Genomic DNA, 19,872 nt, shown 5'->3' with positions numbered 1-19,872 from the left:
ACGGTCGTTCGAGAACGTCCTTCCAAAATCGACTTTGAAAAAGCTTTTGCTCCGACTATGGTGGAATATCGAGCTGCGAGAGACGTCTTGTTTAACCGTAATTTCTTTTGATCTTTTACATGTTTAGCTGGTTTTTACGTACATTCCTATGATAGGTTTATAGATACGTTCATAGTAAATCGATCGATAGAAGTTGGAATTCTTATTGCACGAAGAACAAAGTTTACCTTTTCAATCGAGCGAGAAAGTTACTTACTTACGAGCAAATGCGTAAACGTAGAATTCTCGTAGTAATCGTATGCAGGAATGCTGGCAAGGTAGCGAAGACAGGGTGTAGGTACTTGATGCTAGAGTCAAGAGAGCTTGGAAATGAAGAAAGATAAAAGAAGAGAGAAAAAGAGAGAAAAGATGTCCTCGCGAGCCCTTTTTTTCTGAGTGACAGTCTCGCCACGTACGTGGGAGGCGAATCCACAACAAAGGAAAGACGATAGCCTTATGCAAATATTCACGTCGATATCGCGAGCAAACTCGCGAGACGAACTCTGATGAGCCGCGTTCAACCCTTCCAAGGACACACGCCGCAACACAAACCATCCTTTATTTTCTTTTTACCAATCTTTCCATTAAAAACTCTTCCATTCCTTCCCCGATAGTCTTGTACTACAGACTCCGACAAACATCTTCGATCACTGAAGAGACACCATTTTAAAAATCTATTCGCATGATACACAAGATGGAGATAAGCTCGTCTCGAGTATCTACTCGAAGAACGGACGCTTTCTCACAAACGGATACGTGTTCGTCGAAGAACGATACGACGTATGCATTAATCGCATCAGGTTTTTTTTTATAAACAGATAAATTCTTCTTTCTAAGATTGGATTATCTTCTCGCGATTATGCGAATTTCTGCAATCGTTATCTAAACGTATACGCATGACGCTTTCAAGCTCTTCTTATTCATTTCTCTTGTATTTCATTTTTTGTTTTTGTTTTATTTATCGAGAAATTTATAAACACGATTCTTAATGAACCTACTGTTACATTATTCAACATTCTTAGCTATACCACGTATAACAGGTAGGTAAACACACGTATATTATTCTTATTCTAAAGTTTAGCTAGAACACTCCATCGTTTTAATACAAGATTAAAGATTATATTTATTAGATATATATTACCGTTACTATTCCACTCTGATGTGTTATACTTAATTTTGAAAATAATCAAATTATATCATACACGTCACATAGAAAAAGATAATATCAGAAGATAGAAAATACAAGATAAATTTTTGATGAAATTAAAATAAAGAAACACGATGCGTGTTTACGTTTAGATTTTGATGCGGTTTTCATAGATATGGTCCTATAATTGGGAATGCGAAGAAAGTAGTCGAGGGTCGAGGGACATCGAGAGTTGGCAGGGATGATTAATTTCCCGTAGAGGAGAGCATCGTCGTAGACCCTTTGGAACTTGGTTGTAGCGTTCACTCGTTTTCTCCTCGTTCCACCTTGACCCTCCCCCTCACCCTCTCCGTACCCATACCACCACACAAGTCTCTCCTTCCAAACATCCCTCCTTCGAATCCTCTTGCCTCCCCTAAGCTCACGAAGAGCAGTCACTCATTCCTCTCAACCCTCTTTTGGAAACCACTCTTACCACCAATACCACCAACACCATCCAACAGACTTTCTCGTTTCGTTTGTTCTCTCCAAACCCCGTGTCATTCGTTATTACATCGTAGAAACTCGCGGATATTTGGAATTCCAAGTGACGTCTAAAGGCACCCATCGACCTTCTCAACTCCCTTCCCCTTTTTCCTATTTTACCCTTCTAACTCTTCTTGTTTCTTCTTCTTTTCAAGAATAAGAATAAGAATAAGAATAAGAATAAGAAGAAGAAGAAGAAGCTTATCGTAGACGTTCGTGATACTTATTTCCTTCTCCGACTCGATGCTAATGAAGTCAATGGCTAGAAAGTTTTAGTTAGATGCAAATAAGACGATAGAATCTTCCCTTCCGTGTTCTATTTCATTCCGTCATCCTTTATATCGATCGGTTTCATTTATACAATATTGATCTTACATGTATACGAATTTTATACGGCAAAAAAAAAATATAAAAATAATATTTGTTAATGAAATTTATTTTTGTACGTTTTTTTATTATTGTCTTATTAATTGTAACTCGATTAAAAATTAATCATGATGTTATTTTGATCTTTTCAAAAATTGAAGATTTAGATATCATGGATTATTATGTGAAATTTCTAAAAGTAATGGGGAAAAGAGTAGGGGCAAGGGAATGTAAATATTTGAACGCGTACGCGGTTCCGAAGTAGAGAGCTCCGAATTTACAAGATAGCGAGCCCTTCTCGTCTCTTCGTCCCCCTACCCTATTTTCTTCGCCGAGTCCTTCAACAGGTGGTCGTTTTGCTCATTCTGTATAGTAATTTATAATTTAATTGATTTATACCGCCACACATGTAATCCACATTCTCGTAGAAAGCTTTTATCTTTCCTAATCGTGCTCTTCCGTTTCTGATTTCGTAACATTCTTCTTCTAATTGCAAACAGAACGTTATTATACCAAAAAAATATATTAATAAATATATTAATAAGTAATAACAATAATCATTATATTAAAATAAATAGCAATTAATATTTTTTGCATAGATTATAAATGAATATTACGTGTACATTTATTAGAAAAATGTTTAATGTAAACGCAGAAAAAGTATATATCATAGTTGTAAAATTAATTATTGTTTAGATTTTTTGACCTAATTATTAATTTTTTTTGTAACAAATTTATATTCTTGATAACTTTTTGTTTATATTATATTTATTTATAACGTTTTACATTATTATGTGTAATTCTCTAAAAATAGTCAAATCTTCAAGATTTGTAACTTTCGAAACTGCTCGGGCACATTCGTTTCTCTAATTTTACACGGAAAAAAAATCGTGCATTTGGTCGATACGTCTCGTAAGAAAAATTCTAACACATTTTCGAAAGCTTCCTTTTTCCTGTATTAGTTCTAAGACATTTACATGCACGACCTTGTCGCAAATTTGGAGTAAACGTGTTCGGTCATCAATCAACCTTAGTAAGAAGTCAAAGAGTTGAACAAAACTCTTTTCTCAAGAATAGATCAGTTCCTGAGAAAATGAATAGTAAAATGACCTCGAAAAATAGTTCAAAATGTTAAGATGCTACAAAAGAACAAGTATGTATTCTAATATATTTGAAAGTTTTTCTTATAGGAACAACAGGGTAGTTTCCTTATTCTCCTAAAATGTTCTAAGATGTTTTCTGAAAAGAACCAACTGAGACAAATGTAAAAGCAGTTTTAGAAATATTTAGGAAACTGTTTCAAGGTATTATTATAAAAATAATTTCAACTTCATACGAATAAAATAATATTTTCGTTTCTTGTGGACAACGTTAAAAAAAAAGTTTATTTTAGTTAAATTTATTTGTGAAGAAAATCCTACGAAAAAAAGAAAGAAACAAATAATATTCGTTGAAGAAAGAAGAAAAGTAACTGAAGAAAGAAAATGTTAAGGATGATTTTATCGTTTCAACGTTACCAAATCAAAGGTAACTTCTTGCAATCTAGAATAGATCATTAAGGAGTGGCTATTATAGGTAAAACGCTTGGTAGAATCATGAAAGTCTTATCTGATCTTTCTAAATCGTGGCAAAGAAAGCAAGAATTACTTCAATCCAACTTACTTGATGAACTTCCCGAGAGAATGGAAAGTTCGTGTACATCGACCGATGTCAGCCGACACCTGTGAACGTTGAACTTTTTTTATTCTCCACCTTTTTTCATTCAAAGAATACTTTCCTAAATCTCATAGCAATTGACTGGTTTCTTAATCGTTCAGGAACTTTTATTTTGTAACAATTTCTAAGTTATTCTGTAAACTTGCGAGTTTTTTTATGTTCGATAACAAAAACAATAATATAAGCTAATATCAGTTCTGATTTCATCCTGAAGAAAACCAACATTAAATTGCGAATAATAAAAGCTGCAGTTATTTTTGAACCAAACCAATATTTTAGAAATACAGAATGGTATATGATCGATACAGAAAAAGATCTTAAAATTCATAAGAAAGAGGAAGAATCAACCGTCAGCGATTCGAGGATCGCCGTCTGAGGGAGTATAAGAGAGGGAAGGAATAGGGAAGGAAGAAAAGAGTGTGGAAGTGGGATGGGAGGAAGAGGAACCGATGGAAATACGAAGCGGAGTTCTGCGGCCGTCACGTTGGAGTGACGAGTACTGGCGTTCACCTTCACCCTCTCAAGGTACTCAGTCGAGCAGGCCAGGATCCTTCGAACCCATCCACGAGGTCTCTTGCTAGCGGCAGCAGTAACAGCAGCAGTAGCAGCAGCAGCAGCAGCAGCAGCAGTAAGAGTAGCAATAGCAGCAGTCCAACCACCCACCCACCCCCAAGACTCTCAAGCGTGGAACCACGGAACACCCCCTTTCGCTCTTTACTTCGTTTTACTCTTCCCCAACACCCCCGAACACCCTTCTCTACGGCCGACTAGTAGTCGAGGAATTCGAGTTACTATAAATCTCCCTTGACGGGCGCGAGAGCAGTACGGTGAGACGAGAAGGGCTGAGAGACGAGCACCACCACCATCACCATCACCATCAGCATTCGAAGAGTGAGTGAGAAAGAAAGAGAGAGAAAGAGAAAGCGTAGAACGGTGCGTTTCACCGCACTGTGAATTGTAATAGTTCTGCTCGCCTCAGGTTCTAACGTAGTCGCGGAGTAAAAAGAAAGCGACAACGTTCGCGAGGGTGCTGCTTCGTTTCTCCGCTCACCTCCTCTTTGTCCTAACCTGTCACTCGGTCTTCCTTTACATCGAACTAAAAGCTGCCCGCGCTAAGGATCTTTTTTTTTGCGATCCACCCTTTCTCTTCATTGTGTTTATTTCGCGTTCGAGCAGGCATTATTTTTTAATACAATATTTTTATTTTTAATCATAGATTTAGAAGATACATTTTTTGATAATAACAACTGTTTAGACTACATAAAATGTAATATAAACTTTTATGAAATATTAAGAAACAAAATACGAGTAAAATTTATGAAAAAATTATTCGAACATGAAGTTCATTTATTTATTTGTGATTTTTCCTTTTTTTGTTTTTAAATAAGTGTAAACAAATATAATTCATTCCTGGGAAGAAAGAAAGTTTCGAATAAGCTTTAAAACAGAAGTAAAACGAAATAGTTTCTTTGGCGCACAATGCGAATTGTATGGATAAAGGAAAAAGGGAAGGCAGATATCAATCACGCAAGTAGCGAAGGGCTGAGATTTGGCAGCAGCTTCCAAGGAGAAGAGAAGTACGAGAATTCAACCCACCTTCGAGCCGGAACAACTGCGGCCATTGTATCATTTATTTTTCTAAGAAGCTCCAACTATATCGATCCATGTGTTATCGAAGCTTCAACGCTTTCGTCACCTTATCTTATTCTTTTTTTCTTTGAATACATTCTTAAATGTCAGTAAAAAAAGATGAAAAAAAGAACTTTTTCTTTAATTTAATTCCATAATATTATATTGAAAATAATTTAATAAATATCACCAATGTTAAGAACAATGTATTTGAATTCAATTGTTTATATTAATTTATGTTTTAAAATAGAATAATATAATTTATTTCTAAAAATAATACCATCTAGATTTCTAATTCTATTTCATCTTTTTCTTAAATTTTTTTACCTTAATAGAATTTAGTAACAGAATTTGAACAGACAGCGAACTTCTTGCGAAGGTTCAGTTGACGTCATCTTCAATGAAGAAAGAAACGTGCTTCTACCTTGTCCGATGTCAGTTACATATCCTACAATACTGACCCCATGGGAGCTCGTGGGTTAGATAAAACTCAAGACAATGGGAATAATGGGCGCGAAAAGGAATACAACACAACTGGATCGCGACTGACAGCTGTTTTCTTGTCCTACGAACGATTGCAAAATTTATTTATAATATTGCTATTATTAGCTCAAAATTATAGAATTCCATTGAATTTGTTGCTAAATTTGCTTAAACTTAAAAAAAAAAAAAGATTAATTTTTTACTTAAAAATTCGAAATTGATATCGCAAATAATAAAATAATATACGCATATATAAAATTTATTTAAGAAAAATGTTTGTAAAGAAAAAATTTAGAAATGTTAATATCCCAAAATGAAATCCGTGAAAGCCACTATAGTGGCGCGTCATGCCTAAGAGGTTATGCATGATTTCATTTTCGAAAGCATGCCATCTGTAACGAAACAATAGCAACAATGTTTTCAGAAATGATGCAATCGGTAATAGAATTGAAGAACATTTATATATTCTGCTTTATCGACTATAAGAAATAATATTGTTAACTTATAATGTTGCGAACACGATGGCGCCCATATCGCATCGCAGCCATCATGAATCAAATTGTGTCAAGAAGAAGTGGGGGTTGATCGTGACGAGGGAGGACCTTTCTGGTTAAGCCTACCAAAGGGTGGAGCCCGACACGCGCCAGTAAAGACCACCTGCAGCTTATTACAGTGGCGTAGAAACCAATTATGCATTATAAATATTCCAACAATTTGACAACATTAATTTATTAACATTCATTATATTAAGAATAAATCGTGTATGTGGTAATTAAATAACGATATTGCGTATTTGATTGCACATAAAAGTTTTATTATATATTATTAACTTCAAATTCCATTTAAATAAAATACAAATACATAATAAAATAATTGAGACAATATTTAGTATATTTTGTTTAAAATTATATAAATAAGTCAGTTTTTTTATTAATTATATAAAGAATTTAAAGGTAAATGTTTAAAAACACATTTTATGAATTTGAAAACTGAACGATTGCAGTGTCATCTTTATCCAAATAGAATAAGATTATTGCACAAAAGCATCTAACTTACCGACTGATATAAAATAGGTTACATCTGACGATATCATTTACCGGCAGTCGATCATTTCTTAAAATAACTTTTTATTTTAATCAAAGAATATAGAATTATATAAAACATCAGAAATAAACTTTTCGTGTAAGAAATAAATCTTAGTTAGCACTGAGACTACAAGTGGACGATCGTAGGTAAAATACTGTATTTTTGGATAATATTTTACCGTTCATTGATAGTATTGTACCTTTCTTTGATAATTTTTACCGTTCTTTGATAATATTGTAATTTCATCTCGTTAAGTATCTACTATGATCCCACTGGTGGTCGCGGTGTTAACTAAGATGAGTTTCTTACACGAAAAGTGGACTTCTAAAGTTCTATACAATTCTATATTTTTTATTTTATTCATTTACTATTCTTATCAACAGCTGGTAAGTTATCGACAATATTTCATTAAAAATATTATATGTAATTTTTCCTATTATAAGTAAATATTTAAATAGTCATTTATAATAACACAAAGATAAATAAATATAAGTACTAATATGGTTTAGAAAGATTAAAGTAACACATAGTACTAATACACTTTAAAAAAATACACCATGATTGTTATATTTTATTTATAGTTAACAAAAAAGAAGAAAAACAAAGAATCGAGATATTTGTTTTTTCTATATAAAACATTGATTAATCCAATAATACAAGAGCTATTAGAATAAAAATTCAATACTAAACATTTGAATTTCTAACGTGAACATACAAAGGGGATGTTTGTGTATATAAGAGAAGGTTGCGAGAGAAGTTAGTTCGCTTTTCGTCCTAGAAGATATCAGGTAAGCAGAAAGTGAATAGGGTATCCTTTAGAAGCTTATTGGTCCCCTCCTTTCATCCCCACTATTCGTAACGTACAGCATCTCTTGAAACCACTGGGGTGCTTTCATCCCCAACGATGGCGACGCCCAACGCTGTTTTCCGTGCGCATTTTCAATCTCCCTTAGACGCAGACTCGACCAGTTGTTAGAATCGTTGCTTCCAGTGTTCATCCGTTGCGTCAGTAGAACTACACGAAGAAGTTTAATCAGCTACGAGAAATCTATAACAAAAATCAAATTACATTTTGATTTTATTTTTAAAATGAAGAAGAGAGGAACGCGCAGATTAATGGGAAGGACTTTCCATGCAAAACATTGCAATGGCGGCTAATGTTCAGTCCGATAATCTTCTGGCTTCTGAGATAATTTAATACAAAGGGTAAGAATTTTATTTATCTTCTATAATAATTATTATTTGACATGATATTAAAGTATCATTTATTGTTATATAATTTATTTAATTGTAATTTTTAATAATTTTATTTCACCGCTATCTTATTTACATGATTTTTATGATAATTATATTAATTTCTCTTTAATGTTATGATTATTTTAGCAAAGTAGAAAACATCGAATTATCCCAAATACGAATCAAATCATATCCAAGACATAAACTTACAAATTCCTTAAACAAATAATTTTGTATAGTAACCCTCATCTTCTAAAAAAACATGGATTCGCAAGGGAGACTTAGGGTGCGGATCGAAAATTTCAGCGACATATTTTCTCGTGACATTGTTCTCCTGATATTGATACACGTGCGCGCTCGCGCGTACGCTTCATTCTCGTTAGAGTTGGTAAAAGTATAGACGTGTTACTCGTCTGTGTAGTATACACGCACACACACCTAGGTAGAAGAGCGTAGTAGAAAGAAACGGAGAGCAGATAGGATCATACAGTTAGTGGCGAGTCGTTAAAGCCGACACAGCGCGTGTTTTCTGGTTTGTAGTAGTTGGAATATAAGGAGGCGCATATAGGCGTCCACGTTGTCGACAGTGGCTCCGTTATTGGTGAATTTTGGTACTCTTGCGAATACTCGAGCAATCTGGCGGGTACTCCGACGCCGATCGATTTGCACAGTGTTCTTCTACCTCGCTCGCGTACTAGGTGCCATTTCGTAACGCCCGTAAATATATACATCCAATATTTTCCCGAATATTTTCCAAAAGCTTTTCGTTAAAATATTGTTTCTCTGTTTTTGTTTTTTTTTTCATTTGTTCTTTTTCTCTCCTTTTATACTGGAAAACAATTGACGTTTCTTTCTTCGATCAAATTTCAATGACTTTATTTTTTTTTTATACTCTCCACTTTCTTTTTACTCATTTTATCCTTGTGCGTGATCTTCCATGTTTACAACACGCTCTTCTCGAACGTCACGATGATGTTTCTTTTCTAAAGTGAATCCAATGTGTATGTTTTTACTTTTTTAATTTGCAACACGAAGAAAATCGAATTTACTGGTAAGATATTAATTATTTGATTACAAAATTTTTTTAAATAGTTTTTTGTTTTCGTAAGATATGACGTACTATTCAAATTATAATGTTGAGTCGAGATATTTAATTAGAATTCATAGAAATTGATAGAATACGTCGGTAAAAACAAAATTAGAATTAATTAATTCAGTTTTTACATAAGTAAGTCAGGTTATTTCACAATACGATATTTCTAAATCTGTTAGAAAAAAGAAAGATAAAACATATTATACTCATTAAAACGAACGCAATTATCTTTATTTCTTAAGATAATTCATTCTATTTCGTAACCAAAGTATTTGTAACGATTCAATAAATGTATTTCAAGGCCAGATGCTACTATTAATATCTATAACAAAATGATAATACTTCGAAAACATTGCATTCCATTGCAGATAATTTTCTAAATTTAGCATTATTATTTTTAATTATTTTCAATATTTATTTATTTCGTCAATGATAATATACAGATTAATTTATTGTTCAATTTAAAATGATCTCGGTTATCGTATCGAACAAACATTCCAACGAATTTTTAATCAAAAGTTCCGTAACGATTTTCAGAAAGGCTATGTTCTTAGTCATAGCTGTTTGCAGGAGGGAAACCGGCTACGACTTTAATCAAGGACTCAGTCTCAGCCCACGTTCCACATCTAACTTTCCGATCCCTAAACTCACCGTTTAAACGACCCAAGAAAGTCGTAGCTCTTTCTCGAAAAAGCGTTGATAAAATTTCACGACGTTATAAACGATAATATTATTCTTTCCAATTTCTCAAAAGATTAGAATTTAAATTACAAATTTTTTAGTCTCGTCATTTTTTTTTATACACATATTATTAAACATCTTCCTTCCAATTACTATTAAAATTAGTAACAAATAAATTTTAATTTTTCAAGAGACTCATAATTTAAATAAAAATATTCTAATCACATTAACAGATAATATTTCCTTCCATTTATATAACTTTATTTCTTATTTTTTGAATTAAAATTATTAGCAAATCAATATTAATATTTTCTAATAGATACAAAATGTAGATAAAAACATTCTAATCACTTAAGGAATAATATTTCCCTTTCATTTACGTAACTTTCTTTCTAATAACTATGTTCTAACGTTCTATTATTTTTGAAAATCATCATTAATTATATTCAATCGCTATAAAGATTGTAATTATATCAAAAAGATGACGACAAGCGGTATGAATTCGTTCATAGAAGATAGGAAATCTAAGTTGCTAGTCTTCCTAGATCCTTTATTTATTTTACTTTAAAGCAAGTTATTAGTTAATGCGCACTGACAGGAGCTATATTATGAATCGATAGGTGAATGGACAAGATGTAGCATGACGCGACAAAGCATTGGATGATCGATGTTGTATCCATGTTGTCTGATAGTCAAGAAGTAAAGCTACCGTAGTTCCTGTAAGAATTAACCAGGAACTACCGATCGTTTTTTATACACTAAAGCGTTTTACATATTTTTTATGCAACATTACAGAGTTTTAATGTTAATTGGTTTAATAAGGTTTGCAAAATAATAATCGTGTATTAATCATTCAATTAAATCGATCATCTTGATCGAAGAAATTTTCAAATATACAGGGTGTTCAATTTTATTTCTTTGTACTTTTATCAATAGAATTAATAAAGAGTGTAAACAACAATTTATTAAGAAATAATATTTTCAAGTTTAATTTATATTTTTTATTTTTTGTTAATCTTTATGTGTGCAATAAACACTCGATTCGCTACTCATTTTGCTAATTGATCAGCTATTCGAATTTGCTTGCGTATTTATATCGCATTTGAACTTGCCTTTAGAGATTCGGTTAATTTTTAGACATATGATATGACTTTTTTTATTTATATTTATTATCGTGTCGTTACTTGTTATTTTATACTAACGTTCGCGTAGTTAAGTCGTTATTATTAGAGAGTACCATTATAATTTTCAAATTCATTTTTAAAACATTTGTTGAGAATAATAAATTCAGGAGTTATTAGCATAGGATAGACTAAAATTTTCTATATTTAGGTTATACTTAAGTAACGCTCACTCTCTTGATCTAAAGAAATAAACAAGGTTTTCTAATGTAGAGAATATTCATATCAGAAACAAAAAGATTATGAAGATAAGTATCATAAATTGAAATAAAAAAATAAATGCGTACAACATTTAATTATCCGTAATAGAAAAAGTTTATTATTTTGTACTAATTCCATAATTCAAAAGTTTCATTTGATCAAATAAATTACGCGAAATAGAATATTGAGAAAGATATTTTAACGAGCATAACCGTTCATCTGTGATTTCTCCAACTAAATGAAATATTTCATCGTATATTACATTTAATAATGTAAACCGATAATAAATATTCATGAAAATGAAAGAATTGTTGGGTGGTGCCATAAGTACGAATACTATCATAAAGAATCGTTAGAAAGTTTGAATGTTATTATATGTGTATATCATTCATTCGTTTGAAACGAAATAACGGGCGTTTTCCGTCGCAAAATTTATCTCTTTTCGCTTCTATTCACACGAACTCGCACGCGCTGTAATTTCACAAGTCTTGTATAGCGTTGAATTAATATACCAACTATCATAAACTAACACGTTTCCGCGAGAAGTGACGTCATTTGATGTCATACGTAAATGGATAGGAGAGAGTCAGTCGGTGATGATGAGCCCTTGTTAATCTCTTATGCTCCGCTTAGTTGATATCAACCGATTCCCACAATCGTTTGAACTCCATTTCAAAATATCATCATCAATATCCACACATTTTTATTATCGATTTAAAACTATGAAATTTAATCAATATTTAATCTATCGTAGTTTAACGTAAATATATTTAGTTAGTATATTAAAATTCAGATTATTGTTACAATTTGAATTATATTTGTAGTTTTCTACTTCTTCTGTTTAAACTCGAATATAAATAATTATTGTTTATTTGAAAGTTTATTATAGATTTTTTTACTTTAGAAAAGTTCAACGCATTAATATTTTTATTATAAAAGCTTATACGTGAACGTCAACTAAGAAATCAAATGTAAGATAGTACAATGTTGAACTTTAATAGGTTCGTTAGCCTAATTACGGTTTTTGCCTTTGGTATAAAATCGCAAATTATATAATCAACTTTATTTGAAAAAAAAAAAAACCAATAATAATTTTATTTACAGTATTCTATTAAATGTAAAAACAAATTATTACAAAATGTATTCAAGAACACAACTACTCTTTTCACTCATATATTTATATAAGAGAGGATAATTTAAATTTTTTCATTTATTAACTTTTTCCCATTGTCACACGTTTAAAAATATCAATATTAAAACACGTAGTCGAAGATGTTCCAACAGAAATAGAAAGCTTTCGTAGATATAAGGTTACAGTCGTGAAGAAAAAAGCATGCCCCCCCATAGCTATTTTGTAACGGCAATAAATCACGAAAACTGACCTGATGCTATACCCTTAACTTTCTTTTTTTCCTATTCTTTTTTTCTTTTCTTTTCTTTTTTTACGGATATTCGACCAGGTAAGTCGGTAAAGTCACAGATATTGCTGTTCGTTCTTTCTTTCTTTCATTCGAGACTTTGGTTTCAGAGATCGACGTGGGTGATATTTTCAAATTCTTTAACTTGCTTGAGAACAAATTTTTTCTATTCATAACAATAATAAAATATCCTTAAGTCGTATAAATTTCAGACGAATATTCCAAATTGAGATGCACACTTCTAGTAATATTTTTAATGTTTTATTTTACAAACTAAGTTAATTAAACAACTGCAATGTGGATTAATATAAAAACAAACAAATTTATACATGAGAACAATTTACGCTTAGTTGCTGAGTCGTTGTTTGGATTTCATTTTAGGAGCGAATAAAATGGTCCACCGAATTGTGAAGAGGAACAAGAACGAAAGAGAGAGAGAGAGGGAGAGAGAGAATAAAAATGGGGGAGCAAGAAGGGAGAAGAAGATGGACAGAAAGAAGCCAAGAAACGAAAAGCAACGGACGAACGAGAGATGAACAGATACAGGATGAAAAGAGAAGGACGAAGAAAGATACCGGCTGGCAAGCAGATGGTAGCCTCGTTTATTGGTTTACTCGTCGGCTCGCTGCCCCTACGGCCATGAAACGAGACTTTAGAACGAATGTCGTTTCTCTTTGTAGCAGAGAGAACGACCCGACGACCTTCGATTCAATGGAAATCAATGTAAATGATATTTTCCAATTACATTTTTTTCTTTTGTCTATTTTTTTTCTAACATGTTTTTATTATTTTTTGTATCGAACGTTTAGCATCTTTTTTATCATTTCATATTATGTATTTGACACTGAGTATATATATATCTGAAATCGTTTATATAATCATCTAATCATTATGTATTATAGGAAGTATATATTGAATTTCATGTAAAATTAATGTAAGTATTTTTTGGTCTTTCTAGAAAACAGGTATGACAAGAATGTATTCGGTAACTGGATGAAGCAAGAAACCTTCAATGTAGAGTGCATCTTCTTACCATCAATGCATTCATTGGGCGTTCATTCAAGAAGTACGTAAGTCATGTTGCGGGATGCATTATATCCGTTAGATGTACACTGCTCAAAGTTGACGATCATCATCATCTTGCTTCGTAATACATTCGATATTTTAATATTATTCATAAAAATGAATCATTGATAATATTATTACTTCTATATGCTACTTACAAATGAAAAACAATAACTATTTAATATAATTTTCTTACGATCATATTTAACTTCGTAAAGGAATAAATCATCTCTCCTAAGATAATATATTGAATTTCTAACAACTAAGAACTTTTGAGTTATGTAATAACTAATAAGGAGTCTAAAGTAGCCGATAGAAACTCGAAGGTAATTAATATTATACATTTTTGATCATAATCTATCTCCAGGGCGCAATTTCTACTAGCTTTACCAAACTCTATATAAACTGGCTCCCAGTTTCATGCTCGAATAGTAGAAAAGTTTGAGCGTGAGCCGTGAAACGATCCTAATACGTAAAATTATGTGTGCAGGGGACGAAGAAGAGACGAGGAGAAGGAGGATGATAGTGGTGGAATATAGTAGCTGACATTAACTGAGGGTATATGTGTATATCTATGTGCAAGAGAAAGAGGGAGATAGAAGTATACGCACAGATATATAGACGCAGCCATCAAATAATGGCGTCGTGGGGGCGGATAGCAGTTGCCGGGTCGATAGGAGGAAGGCCCTTGACCTGCAAAACTCCGACTGCCTTCCCACCATCGGCGTTGCTTTAACGACAACCCTCGCTCATTGGCTCTTGTAGACTTCTCCCTAGGGAAAGAATCGTGATTCACCTGGTTTTTTGGTAAGTATAACCGATAACTAAGGGTTATGTGAGGGTTTCATGTTTAATTCATCAGCAAATAATTTCTGATTATTTGGAAACAAAGATTCACTGATGTTGATCGTAAATGTCTTGAGAAACCATCGAAAAGTTGATTGGATTTTTTCTAGGAGTCCGTTAAATTCTTGAAGTGGAACCAATCAGATGTCGGTAGTATCGACAAATCGTATAGAAACGCGCGAATTTCAAAGTTAATTAAAAAAACAAGTATATATTTATACAAGTTTTATTTTAAGAAGATTGAGTAAACGACAAATTGTAGAAATACAAAATGTTTAATAGATTATATATAATTAGTATCTATTTCCGACTGTTAGTTTTAAAGAATTTGTATGTTTAGAAGTGTAATATTGACATCTGTTCAAAACCAACCAGTTGAAGCCCAAGGGACCTTAAGTCGCATTAATCCTCATAAATACTCGAGGGCGGTTCCAAATAGATTAACGTTGTAGCTTCAGAGGTAGTTTGGTTTCTCAAGAAAGATTATCTCTGTAGAACCTAACAAAAGCGTTTAAAGAAAATATTGTGACAAGAAAAACCTTGCCGATAGATCTTTTGAAAGTAATACTCTATTGTATACTCTCTTAAAGGATTATATCAACCAATTAAGATATTCAACTGATTAGATATTCCAATGACTTGCGTATTCTGATTATTCTTATTTAAGATTCACAATCGATTTCTCAGAATGATCTTAAAGTACCTCTCAATAGGAACAAGTTTTTTTCTCGCCGATAAGAATTGACAAGAAAGTTTCATTTGCGATATCAATACATTTATCTATCTATTGCGATGATACTGACTATATATTAATTTCAGGTGAACGAACGGAAGACAAGATATGACCAAGTGACCTGGAAGTGCAAGGTGCGTTACAGCACGGTATATAAAACGAGCCGTTGAGAAGAAAGAGAAAAGAAAAGAACATGATGGAGAAGCCGACCTTGCTAAGATCAGCTGTGTCATCCTTGGGCCGTTAACGCTCAGGTGGTTTCGATCTCAGGGCCGAGCATCAATCATCATTGGTAGTGCAAGGCGTGATGTGATTATTGTCACTAAGATACTCTACTACGATATAACAATCACGAAAGTGTGCCACGTGACATAACAGAGTTTATCTTTAACGGTGAATCTTAAGCATCTAATAAAACAGACCTAATATTCTAGCCTGCTATTATGTTTTATTCATTGTGGTTGGTCAGTACACGTGAGTTTCTTTTAACTATTAAACGTTACAAAAAAATTATGAAATTAGCATCTATACAATTTAGATTTTCCTTTATGTTACTTATATTACTTTTATTAATATTTTCTTATACTTCCTTTAATAATTGTTTTTCAGTTATATAACAATATTGATATTAACTTTTTTTTTAGGTGCAGTCTGTGCTGTTTAGAAAAAGTAAATAAATGCATTTATTAAGTTGACTGAAGAAAAGCATAAAATGGGTTAATTTTCATGTATCTTGATACGAAATTTCCTGGAATTTTAATATATAGAATAATCACAAAATGATTAAGGACATAAGAAGAAAAAATTAAACTTGTGACTTTAATACAAATTCAAAATACTCTATTTTATATTTAAAAACATTTCATACTATAAATTAGTATAATTTCAATTTTGGTCAATAACGTAGATATTAAAAAATAAAAGGATAAAACAAAGATAGTGCAAAAGTGCTTACGTGTACAAAGGCCGATTAAGCGGCCATTATAAGGCAATTAAGTTATCTCAAACAGTACAATAAGTTTTACAGTATATTAACAGTAAAGATATTCTCGAAGATATTAGAATCTGATTTCAGCATCGAGTTTAATAACAGCGAGCTCCCTCCCTGCATCGTAGCAGAATGACTCGACGAAGCGAGTCTGTTTTCGAATGACTTGGCATTACCAAGAGAAGAAGATCTGGGCTAGTGAGATCGCCAATTTCAGCTGCTGCCAATATCGTCCTCTGCTGAGAATCGATATTGAGATATATAGTAAATATTAAATGTAATGTCATTGTAATCGATGCAATAAGAAATAATTAACTTAGCAAATATTTAACATTTTTCGTTAAAATCGTAAGTCTTTATCAGAGTATGGTAGCTAATGCAAAAATCAATCAAATTCTATAATACTAATATTATTATCTAAAATACGAGCTTTCTTCATGAATTCAGGGAGTAGGGGAAATTATGCAAATTATAGTGTATTATATAACAAAATATTCTACATTTTTTCTTGGTATTAATGTAATGTTTTTTTAGGTGAAAGTAAGAATGACTGCTGATCGAACACTGGGCCAGCATAGAAGTCAAAAATTGGCACGTATAACATATACATGCGTATTAGCGCATGTTATAAAATGTGCAAGTAAACAATGACATGCGAAGTGAACAGACGACAATTTAAAAATATTTTTTTCTTTTGTTTAAATTAAAAAAAGGATTAATCAGGTGTGCCGTTAAACAAAGGCCCAGTTAATGCTCTACATCTACCCTGTAGATCCGAATTTGTTTGATAAGAGGCGACAAATTCGGTTCTAGAGAGGTTTGTGTGGTGCATACAGTGCTACGGTGGTCTCTATTTTACGAAATTTAAAAAGAATATATTTTTTTTTCATTTTTTTATTTTAATGTAATAATTTTCTTGAGTTAAGATCGATGTTCTAATCAACTACGACATTATTACGATGAAGTACTACGATTTAACTAGTACGACGAAATTTGTATTTATAAATATAATAATCGTACATCATTTTCAATGTTAATATGCAAAAATATGCAATTTATATACAACGATTAGATATATGCGAAAAATTGATTGTCTGTCTGTAAAGACAAAGATAATCACAAAGATTTTATCTACAAAGAATTATTCTCATTTACCGACTTGTCAGAACGATGTTGCATTTATTAACTATGTAAGATAAGATCATTAAAAAAAAAGTAGATACACGTATAGTATCAAGATGAATTAGAAAATGATTAGAAAAAGATGTATAAATTATAAAGAAAAAAAAAATAATAATGAAAAACGAACATATACACCCACATATACAAATGATCATATAGAGAAAAGAATAAGAAAAAGAAATGTTTTCACACGACTACATTGACAATTAAAAAGAATCGAGCAATGAGAATTTGCATATGGAATAAGTAACATCGTATGTTCTGAGATTTAAGATCTTTGTAAAATAACTTATTTCATGATTTATTCCCATTTATTTCGAGGCATTTCCAGTATGTGAAAGCTTCCAATAGTTAGGAGAAATGTCCCGAAGGTATAAAGGAATATGAATTATCGTCATTAATTTCGTGGTCTTGGTGCACCCATCTCAGGATGCTGTCGATGTTGAACTATGTTATGACTAGCGACCCGTTGCATATCCACGCTTAGATGCATAGCATTAGCTCGCACATTCCTATTCGTTATTTCTACAGGACGATTCAAATTTCAATTATTCCTCTCAAATATTTCTTATACAAATATGAATTATTGCTTTTAATGATATTTTTCCATTATCAAATTAAGAAATTAAATTATATATTTATGTAAATATAATTATAGGAATCGCGTAGAATATTTTATTTAACATAACTGGTATCCTTTTAACGTTGCATTAAACTACTAATCGTTTTATTGATTCTAATCTTATTCATCGAAAAATTGATTTTTAATCGTTGTAATGGCGAACGTTTATATTATAATTTTTTTTGTACCTATTGATAAAAGATAAGCGGAAGGATTTAGATATAGATAATTTGTTGTAATTGTATAAAAAAAAGTGAGAGAGAACATTCAAACAGGATAACACAGTAGATGGGTATAATTAAGAAATTTTACATCAATGATTGGAAAGGTACAGGATCTAAGCAACCACGACTTCATCTTCTTCTTCTTCTACTTCTTCTTCTTCTTCTTCTTCTATTTCTCCTTCTTTTTCTTCTTTTTCTTCTTCTTCCTCTTCCGTTACGTATGTATATCTTCGTTTTCTAGATACAAGCACGTGAATTCTTGAATCCTTCTGTAACGGTGAAGGTACGTCCATTAATCTTTGATCGTACTCATATTAAAGTGACATGCGGTGGTTATGCAACGCCTAGTACCTAAGTGCTAATGAAGTGCATACACAGGCATAATTACCGTATGAGTGGACTGCCCACTTTTCACGCGGCGTATAATCTATCGGATAACAAAAAAAAAATTGAAAAGAAAAAAGAAGGAAAAACGATTTCACAATGATTTGCGAAAAAAAAAGTAGAAAAGAAAAGGAATCTTTACGGCGCGTTCACTTATAAACAGATCGAAAGTTGAAGACAAATTTCAAGCAATATCTGTATTCATCCGAGTTGCATATTTTCAAATAGTAAATAAGATACTAGACGTATGTTTTCATATATGGGTGGATTGAAAAGTTTTAAATCTAATATAGAAACAATTTTATTTTCAATCAAATTCACTTTTATTTATAAGAAAAATATTAAAGTTGTTTTCTTGTTATTAAGGCTCGAAACTTTTAAACTCAACTTTGTATATTTACATGCATTTATTTAGATATTTATGTATATGAAACTTATCGCACGCGTTTGTAGATACAATTTCCAACTAAACATTCATATTTATGAAGTTCTTGTCTTCAACGTTTCTCTAGGAAGTTTTGAGCATTGGAGGAATTCATTAGTACTCAGGTATATACTTTTGAAAACGAGTTAATAATTCAAAGATATGTAGACAAGCAGGAAGACCAAAGATAAGCATAAAATATCTAATCAAGAACGAATTGTTTTTAAAACAATACCTTATCAAACAAAAATGATAAAAAATAAAATTGAAAAGTAAATATTTATTTTTACGTTGGAGAAATTTGAGCTGGTTAAAAAAATGTTAACAAAATTCGTATTACAAGCATATTAAAAGATATTTTATTATTCGAATAATGAGAACTAACAAGACGATATATAATTCAAAGAATTGATCCCCACGCTGTCTAAAGTCACTCGTCTTATTTACAAACGTCGAAGGCCTCTCGTAATCTCGATGGGAATATAGTAAGCAAAAGTGGATACTTTATGTAGGTATATAGGTAAGTATACGTACGTACAACATGCTGTCAGATAAAAAAATAATCGGTTATAAGAAGTTAAATAAGCAAACGGCAGTGAAGTT

The 19,872-nt window shown here is 31.8% G+C and overlaps 1 long non-coding RNA gene across 2 annotated transcripts; it reads left to right on the top strand.

The window, feature by feature from the left end:
• Window positions 1-8,073: 8,073 nt before the first annotated feature.
• Window positions 8,074-17,887, top strand: LOC107067713 (uncharacterized). Of its 2 annotated transcripts, none has more exons than XR_016176858.1 (6): window positions 8,074-8,197; window positions 13,183-13,524; window positions 13,760-13,867; window positions 14,357-14,673; window positions 15,532-15,919; window positions 16,090-17,887. It is a non-coding gene; the product is annotated as an uncharacterized LOC107067713 (long non-coding RNA). The 2 variants fall into 2 exon arrangements; XR_001475914.2 differs by lacking the exon at window positions 8,074-8,197 and adding an exon at window positions 8,605-9,278.
• Window positions 17,888-19,872: the final 1,985 nt, after the last annotated feature.

The sequence above is a fragment of the Polistes dominula genome, unplaced genomic scaffold (genome assembly GCF_049000335.1).
Source record: "Polistes dominula isolate Pdom_NZ unplaced genomic scaffold, Pdom_raw_medaka contig_33, whole genome shotgun sequence".
NCBI classification, from domain to species: domain Eukaryota; kingdom Metazoa; phylum Arthropoda; class Insecta; order Hymenoptera; family Vespidae; genus Polistes; species Polistes dominula.
This window is presented reverse-complemented; position numbering and strand designations above follow the sequence as displayed.